Here is a 10230-nt window from a genome sequence, read left to right on the forward strand (position 1 = left end):
TACCCTTCTCTGTGTTGCCACCTGTCGGTGACCCCTTTAGCGTATAAAAGGAGGCCCATGCGCAACGTAGAGGAGGTTCGACTGATTCGGAACCCAGAAAAACACTACGCTCTCTCTCTGGAGCAAGAACACAAGATAATCAAACAAGCAGCAGTAGGAGTGTTATCTCTCCGGAGAGCTCCGAAGCTGGGTAAACTGCTCGTGTGCTTCGCCTCGATCTGCTCTTCGTGTGATCTTCGCCCCCCGCCGAACCGAAAGGGGCTCGGTCCGCCGGCCCCATAGGTGTTCGTGGATCAGTTTCCCCGACAGCATGGTATCATCATTTCACCCACATAGCATGTGCAAGAAAGTAGAGAGGGTTACGGCAAAAACTAGATGCACTTCGTGTACAAAACGAACAATCTCTTTCGAAGTATGAGGGTTTTCATACGGAAACTCGTCTGTTACAAAGGGATTTCATTTTTTTAACTTGTTAGAACTCCATAGTTTTTATGTGTTCAAAATGCACCATTCAAAGCAACATCATCAATTTTCAACCCTTTCTGATTTCATTTGTTATTTTTCATGCATTTACTGATTATTTTGAGCTACAAGACCCTGAAATTGAAAAGCATTTGAAATGAACTCTTAAAAGGTTGAAAGTTGGCATGGTGTCATCATTTCACCCATATAGCATGTGCAAGAAAGTAGAGAGGGTTACGGCAAAAACTAGATGCACTTCGTGTACAAAACAAACAATCTCTTTCGAAGTATGAGGATTTTCATACGGAAACTCGTCTGTTACAAAGGGATTTCATTTTTTTAACTTGTTTGAACTCCGTAGTTTTTCTATGTTCAAAATGCACCATTCAAAGCCACATCATCAATTTTCAACCCTTTCTGACTTCATTTGTTATTTTTCATGCATTTACTGATTATTTTGAGCTATAAGACCCTGAAATTGAAAACCATTTCAAATGAACTCTGAAAAGGTTGAAAGTTTGCATGGTATCATCATTTCACCCACATAGCATGTGCAAGAAAGTAGAGAGGGTTACGGCAAAAACTGGATGCACTTCGTGTACAAAACGGACAATCTCTTTCGAAGTATGAGGGTTTCATACGGAAACTCGTCTGTTACAAAGGGATTTTATTTTTTAACTTGTTTGAACTCCATAGTTTTTCTGTGTTAAAAATGCACCATTCAAACTCACATCATCAATTTTCAACCCTTTCTGACTTCATTAGTTATTTTTCATGCATTTACCGATTATTTTGAGCTATAAGACCCTGAAATTGAAACGCATTTCAAATTAACTCTGAAAAGGTTGAAAGTTTGCATGGTATCATCATTTCACCCACATAGCATGTGCAAGAAAGTAGAGAGGGTTACGGCAAAAACTAGATGCACTTCGTGCACAAAACGGACAATCTCTTTCGAAGTATGAGGGTTTCATACGGAAACTCGTCTGTTACAAAGAGATTTCATTTTTTAAATTGTTTGAACTCCATAGTTTTTCTGTGTTCAAAATGCACCTTTCAAAGCCACATCATCAATTCTCAACCCTTTCTGATTTTATTTGTTATTTTTCATGCATTTACTGATTATTTTGAGCTATAAGACCATGAAATTGAAAAGCATTTTAGATGATCTCTGAAAAGGATGGAAGTTGGCATGGTATCATCATTTCACCCACATAGCATGTGCAAGAAAGTAGAGAGAGTTACGGCAAAAACTGGATGCACTTCGTGTACAAAACGGACAATCTCTTTTGAATTATGAGGGTTTCATACGGAAACTCGTCTGTTACAAAGGGATTTCATTTTTTAACTTGCTTGAACTTCATAGTTTTTCTGTGTTCAAAATGCACCATTCAAAGCCACATCATGAATTTTCAACCCTTTCTGACTTCATTTGTTATTTTTCATGCATAATATTTTCAGCTATAAGACCCTAAAATTGAAAAACATTTCAAATGAACTCTGAAAAGGTTGAAAGTTTGCATGGTATCATGATTTCACCCACATAGCATGTGCAAGAATGTAGAGTGGGTTACAGCAAAGACTGGATGCACTTCATGTACAAAACGGACAATCTCTTTCGAAGTATGAGGGTTTCATATGGAAACTCGTGTATTACAAAGGGATTTCATTTTTTAACTTGTTTGAACAACATAGTTTTTCTATGTTCAAAATGCACGATTCAAAGCGACATCATGAATTTTCAACCCTTTCTCACTTCATTTGTTATTTTTCATGCATTTGCTGATTATTTTGAGCTATAAGACCATGAACTTGAAAAGCATTTCAATTGAACTCTGAAAAGGTTGAAAGTTGGCATGGTATCATTATTTCACCCACATAGCATGTGCAAGAAAGTGGAGAGCGTTATGGAAAAAACTGGATGCACTTCGTGTACAAAATGGACAATCTCTTTCGAAGTATGAGGGTTTAATACGAAACTCATCTGTTACAAAGAGATTTCAGTTTTTTTAACTTGTTTGAACAACATAGTTTTTCTGTGTTCAAAATGCACCATTCAAAACCACATCATCAATTTTCAACCCTTTCTGACTTCATTAGTTATTTTTCATGCATTTACTGATTATTTTGAGCTATAAGACCCTGAAATTCAAAAGCATTTCAAATGAACTCTGAAAAGGTTAAAAAATTGCTTGGTATCATCATTTAACCCACATAGCATGTGAAAGAAAGTAGAGAGGGTTACGGCAAAAACTGGAAGCACTTCGTGTACAAAACGGACAATCTCTTTCGAAGTATGAGGGTTTCATATGGAAACTCTTCTGTTACAAAGGGGATTCCATTTTTTAACTTGCTTGAACTCCATAGTTTTTCTGTGTCCAAAATGCACCATTCAAAGCCACATCATCAATTTTCAACCCTTTTAGACTTCATTTGTTATTTTTCATGCATTTACTGATTATTTTGAGCTATAAGACCTTGAAATTGAAAAGCATTTCAAATGAACTCTCAAAAGGTTGAAAGTTTGCATGGTATCATCATTTCACCCACATAGCATGTGCAAGAAAGTAGAGAGGGTTATGGCAAAAACTGGATGCACTTCATGTACAAAATGGACAATCTCTTTCAAAGTATGAGGGTTTCATACGGAAACTCGTCTGTTACAAAGGGATTTCATTTTTTATCGTTTTTGAACTCCATAGTTTTTCTATGTTCAAAATGCACCATTCAAAGCCACATCATCAATTTTCAACCCTTTCTGACTTCATTAGTTATTTTTCATGCATTTACTGATTATTTTGAGCTATAAGACCCTGAAATTGAAAAGCATTTCAAATGAACTCTTAAAAGGTTGAAAGTTGGCATAGTATCATCATTTCACCCCCATAGCATGTGCAAGAAACTAGAGAGGGTTACGGCAAAAACTGGATGCACTTCGTGTACAAACCGGACAATCTCTTTCTAAGTATAAGGGTTTCATACGAAAACTCGTCTGTTACAAACGGATTTCATTTTTTAACTTGTTTGAACTCCATAGTTTTTCTGTGTTCAAAATGCACCATTCAAAGCCATATCATCAATTTTCTACCCTTTCTGACTTCATTTGTAATTTTTATGCATTTACTGATTATTTTGAGCTATAAGACCCTGAAATTGAAAAGCATTTCAAATGAACTCTCAAAGGTTGAAAGTTTGCATGGTATCATCATTTCACCCACATAGCATGTGTAAGAAAGTAGAGAGGGTTACGGCAAAAATTGGAAGCACTTCGTGTACAAAACGGACAATCTCTTTTGAAGTATGAGGGTTTATACGGAAACTCGTCTATTACAAAGGGATTTCATTTTTTAACTTGTTTGAACTCCATAGTTTTTCTGTGTTCAAAATGCACCAATGAAAGCAACGTCATCAATTTTCAAGCCTTTCTGACTTCATTTGTTATTTTTCATGCATTTACTAATTATTTTGAGCTATAAGACCCTGAAATTGAAAAGCATTTCAAATGAACTCTTAAAAGGTTGAAAGTTGGCATGGTATCATCATTTCACCCACATAGCATGTGAAAGAAAGAAGAGAGGGTTATGGCAAAAACTGGAAGCATTTCGTGTACAAAACGGACAATCTCTTTCGAAGTATGAGGGTTTCATACGGAAACTCTTCTTCTACAAAGGGATTCCATTTTTTTAACTTGCTTGAACTCCATAGTTTTTCTGTGTTCAAAATGCACCATTCAAAGCCACATCATCAATTTTCAACCCTTTCTGACTTATTTTTCATGCATTTACTGATTATTTTGAGCTATAAGACCTTGAAATTGAAAAGCATTTCAAATGAACTCTCAAAAGGTTGAAAGTTTGCATGGTATTATCATTTCACCCAAATAGCATGTGCAAGAAAGTAGAGAGGGTTACGGCAAAAACTGGATGCACTTCGTGTACAAAATGGACAATCTCTTTTGAAGTATGAGGGTTTCATACGGAAACTCGTCTGTTACAAAGGGATTTCATTTTTTAACTTTTTTGAACTCCATAGTTTTTCTATGTTCGAAATGCACCATTCAAAGTCACATCATCAATTTTGAACCCTTTCTGACTTCATTAGTTATTTTTCATGCATTTACTGATTATTTTGAGCTATAAGACCCTGAAATTGAAAAGCATTTCAAATAAACTCTTAAAAGGTAGAAAGTTGGCATGGTATCATCATTTCACCCACATAGCATGTGGAAGAAACTAGAGAGGGTTACGGAAAAAACTGGATGCACTTCGTGTACAAACCGGACAATCTCTTTCTAAGTATAAGGGTTTCATACGGAAACTCGTCTGTTACAAAGGGATTTCATTTTTTTAACTTGTTTGAACTCCATAGTTTTTTTGTGTTCAAAATGCACCATTCAAAGGCATATCATCAATTTTCTACCCTTTCTAACTTCATTTGTTATTATTCATGCATTTACTGATTATGTTGAGCTATAAGACCCTGAAATTGAAAAGAATTTCAAATGAACTCTCAAAGGTTGAAAGTTTGCATGGTATCATCATTTCACCCACATAGCATGTGTAAGAAAGTAGAGAGGGTTACGGCAAAAATTGGATGCACTTCGTGTACAAAATGGACAATCTCTTTTGAAGTATGAGGGTTTATACGGAAACTCGTCTATTACAAAGGGATTTCATTTTTTAACTTGTTTGAACTCCATAGTTTTTCTGTGTTCAAAATGCACCATTGAAAGCAACATCATCAATTTTCCAACCTTTCTGACTTCATTTGTTATTTTTCATGCATTTACTGATTATTTTGAGCTATAAGACCCTGAAATTGAAAAGCATTTCAAATGAACTCTTAAAAGGTTGAAAGTTGGCATGGTATCATCATTTCACCCACATAGCATGTGCAAGAAAGTAGAGAGGGTTACGCCGAAAACTGGATGCACTTCATGTACAAAACAAACAATCTCTTTCGAAGTATGAGGGTTTTCATACGGAAACTCATCTGTTACAAAGGGATTTCATCTTTTTAACTTGTTTGAAATCCGTAGTTTTTCTGTGTTCAAAATGCACTATTCAAAGCCACATCATCAATTTTCAACCCTTTTTGACTTCATTTGTTATTTTTCATGTATATACTAATTATTTTAAGCTATAAGACCCTGAAATTGAAAAGCATTTCAAATAAACTCTGAAAAGGTTGAAAGTTTGCATGGTATCATCATTTCACCCACATAGCATGTGCGAGAAAATAGAGAGGGTTACGGCAAAAACTGGATGCACTTCGTGTACAAAACGGACAATCTCTTTCGAAGTATGAGGGTTTCATACGGAAACTCGTCTGTTACAAAGGGATTTCATTTTTAAATTGTTTGAACTCCATAGTTTTTCTGTGTTCAAACTGCACCTTTCAAAGCCACATCATCAATTCACAACCCTTTCTGATTTCATTTGTTATATTTCATGCATTTTACTGGTTATTTTGAGCTATAAGACCCTAAAATTGAAAAGCATTTCAAATGAACTCTGAAAAGGTTGAAAGTTTGCATGGTATCATCGCTTCACCCACATAGCATGTGCAAGAATGCAGAGAGGGTTACAGCAAAAACTGGATGCACTTCGTGTACAAAACGGACAATCTCTTTTGAATTATGAGGGTTTCATACGGAAACTCGTCTGTTACAAAGGGATTTCATTTTTTAACTTGCTTGAACTTCATATTTTTTCTGTGTTCAAAATGCACCATTCAAAGCCACATCATGAATTTTCAACCCTTTTTGACTTCATTTGTTATTTTTCATGCATTTACTGAATATTTTCAGCTATAAGACCCTAAAATTGAAAGGCATTTCAAATGAACTCTGAAAAGGTTGAATGTTTGCATGGTATGAGGGTTTCATATGGAAACTCGTGTGTTACAAAGGGATTTCATTTTTTAACTTGTTTGAACAACATAGTTTTTCTATGTTCAAAATGCACGATTCAAAGCGACATCATGAATTTTCAACCCTTTCTCACTTCATTTGTTATTTTTCATGCATTTGCTGATTATTTTGAGCTATAAGACCATGAACTCGAAAAACATTTCAATTGAACTCTGAAAAGGTTGAAAGTTGGCATGGTATCATTATTTCACCCACATAGCATGTGCAAGAAAGTGGAGAGGGTTATGGCAAAAACTGGATGCACTTCGTGTACAAAATGGACAATCTCTTTCGAAGTATGAGGGTTTAATACGAAACTTGTCTGTTACAAAGAGATTTCAGTTTTTTTAACTTGTTTGAACAACATAGTTTTTCTATGTTCAAAATGCACCATTCAAAACCACATCATCAATTTTCAACCCTTTCTGACTTCATTAGTTATTTTTCATGCATTTACTGATTATTTTGAGCTATAAGACCCTGAAATTGAAAAGCATTTCAAATGAACTCTGAAAAGGTTAAAAAATTGCATGGTATCATCATTTCACCCACATAGCATGTGAAAGAAAGTAGAGAGGGTTACGGAAAAAACTAGAAGCACTTCGTGTACAAAACGGACAATCTCTTTCGAAGTATGAGGGTTTCATACGGAAACTCTTCTGTTACAAAGGGATTCCATTTTTTTAACTTGCTTGAACTCCATAGTTTTTCTATGCTCAAAATGCACCATTCAAAGCCACATCATTAATTTTCAACCCTTTCTGGCTTCATTTGTTATTTTTCATGCATTTACTGATTATTTTGAGCTATAAGACCTTGAAATTGAAAAGCATTTCAAATGAACTCTCAAAAGGTTGAAAGTTTGCATGGTATCATCATTTCACCCACATAGCATGTGCAATAAAGTAGAGAGGGTTACGGCAAAAACTGGATGCACTTCGTGTACAAAATGGACAATCTCTATCGAAGTATGAGGGTTTCATACGGAAACTCATCTGTTACAAAGGGATTTCATTATTTAACTTTTTTTAACTCCATATTTTTGTATGTTCAAAATGCACCATTCAAAGCCACATCATCAATTTTCAACCCTTTCTGACTTCATTAGTTATTTTTCATGCATTTACTGATTATTTTGAGCTATAAGACCCTGAAATTGAAAAGCATTTCAAATGAACTCTTAAAAGGTAGAAAGTTGGCATGGTATCATCATTTCACCCACATAGCATGTGCAAGAAACTAGAGAGGGTTTCGGAAAAAACTGGATGCACTTCGTGTACAAACCGGACAATCTCTTTCTAAGTATAAGGGTTTCATACGGAAACTCGTCTATTACAAAGGGATTTCATTTTTTTAACTTGTTTGAACAACATAATTTTTCTGTGTTCAAAATGCACCATTCAAAACCACATCACCAATTTTCAACCCTTTCTGACTTCATTTGTTATTTTTCATGCATTTCTGATTATTTTGACCTATAAGACCCTGAAATTGAAAAGCATTTTAGATGAACTCTGAAAAGGTTGAAAGTTGGCATGGTATCATAATTTCACCCACATAGCATGTGCAAGAAAGTAGAGAGGGTTACGGCAAAAACTGGATGCACTTCATGTATAGAACGGACAATCTCTTTCGAAGTATAAGGGTTTCATACGGAAACTTGTCTGTTACAAAGGGATTTCATTTTTTAATTTGTTTGAACTCCATAGTTTTTCTGTGTTCAAAATGCACCATTGAAAGCAACATCATCAATTTTCAACCCTTTCTGACTTCATTTGTTATTTTTCATGCATTTACTGATTATTTTGAGCTATAAGACCCTGAAATTGAAAAGCATTTCAAATGAACTCTTAAAAGGTTGAAAGTTTGCATGGTATCATCATTTCACCCACATAGCATGTGCAAGAAAGTAGAGAGGGTTACGGCAAAAAATGGATGCACTTCGTGTACAAAACAAACAATCTCTTTCGAAGTATGAGGGTTTTTATACGGAAACTCATCTGTTACAAAGGGATTTCATTTTTTTAACTTGTTTGAAATCCGAAGTTTTTCTGTGTTCAAAATGCACTATTCAAAGCCACATCATCAATTTTCAACCCTTTTTTATGTTATTTTTCATGTATATAGTAATTATTTTAAGCTATAAGACCCTGAAATTGAAAAGCATTTCAAATGAACTCTGAAAAGGTTGAAAGTTTGCATGGTATCATCATTTCACCCACATAGCATGTGCAAGAAAATAGAGAGGGTTACGGCAAAAACTGGATGCACTTCGTGTACAAAACGGACAATCTCTTTCGAAGTATGAGGGTTTTCATACGGAAACTCGTGTGTTACAAAGGGATTTCATTTTTTAACTTGTTTGAACTCCATAGTTTTTCTGTGTTCAAAATGCACCATTCAAAGCCACATCATCAATTTTCAACCCTTTCTAACTTCATTAGTTATTTTTCATGCATTTACCGATTATTTTGAGCTATAAGACCCTGAAATTGAAAAGCATTTCAAATTAACTCTGAAAAGGTTGAAAGTTTGCATGTTATCATCATTTTACCCACATAGCATGTGCAAGAAAGTAGAGAGGGTTACGTCAAAAACTGGATGCACTTCGTGTACAAAACGAACAATCTCTTTCGAAGTATGAGGGTTTTCATATGGAAACTCATCTGTTACAAAGGGATTTCATTTTTTTAACTTGTTTGAACTCCGTAGTTTTTCTGTGTTCAAAATGCACCATTCAAAGCAACATCATCAATTTTCAACCCTTTTTGACTTCATTTGTTATTTTTCATGTATATACTAATTATTTTAAGCTATAAGACCCTGAAATTGGAAAGCATTTCAAATGAACTCTCAAAAGGTTGAAAGTTTGCATGGTATCATCATTTCACCCACATAGCATGTGCGAGAAAATAGAGAGGGTTACGGTAAAAAATGGATGCACTTCGTGTACAAAACGGACAATCTCTTTCGAAGTATGAGGGTTTTCATACGGAAACTCGTGTGTTACAAAGGGATTTTATTTTTTAACTTGTTTGATCTCCATAGTTTTTCTGTGTTCAAAATGCACCATTCAAAGCCACATCATCAATTTTCAACCCTTTCTGACTTCATTAGTTATTTTTCATGCATTTACCGATTATTTTGAGCTATAAGACCCTGAAATTGAAAAGCATTTCAAATTAACTCTGAAAAGGTTGAAAGTTTGCATGTTATCATCATTTCACCCACATAGCATGTGCAAGAAAGTAGAGAGGCTTACGGCAAAAACTGTATGCACTTCGTGTACAAAACGGACAATCTCTTTCGAAGTATGAGGGTTTCATACGGAAACTCGTCTGTTACATAGGGATTTCATTTTTTTTAACTTGTTTGAACTCCATAGTTTTTCTATGTTCAAAATGCACCATTCAAAGCCACATCATAAATTTTCAACCCTTTCTGACTTCATTTGTTATTTTTCATGCATTTACTGATTATTTTGAGCTATAAGACCCTGAAATTGAAAAACATTTCAAATGAACTCTGAAAAGGTTGAAAGTTTGCATGGTATCATCATTTCACCCACATAGCATGTGTAAGAATGTAGAGAGGGTTACGCAAAAATTAGATGCACTTCGTGTACAAAACGGACAATCTCTTTTGAAGTATGAGGGTTTCATACAGAAACTTGTCTGTTACAAAGGGATTTCATTTTTTTAACTTGTTAGAACTCCATAGTTTTTCTGTGTTCAAAATGCACCATTCAAAGCAACATCATCAATTTTCAACCCTTTCTGATTTCATTTGTTATTTTTCATGCATTTACTGATTATTTTGAGCTATAAGACCCTGAAATTGAAAACCATTTCAAATGA

This window comes from Triticum dicoccoides, chromosome 7A (genome assembly GCF_002162155.2).
Source record: "Triticum dicoccoides isolate Atlit2015 ecotype Zavitan chromosome 7A, WEW_v2.0, whole genome shotgun sequence".
Taxonomy (NCBI): Eukaryota; Viridiplantae; Streptophyta; class Magnoliopsida; order Poales; family Poaceae; genus Triticum; species Triticum dicoccoides.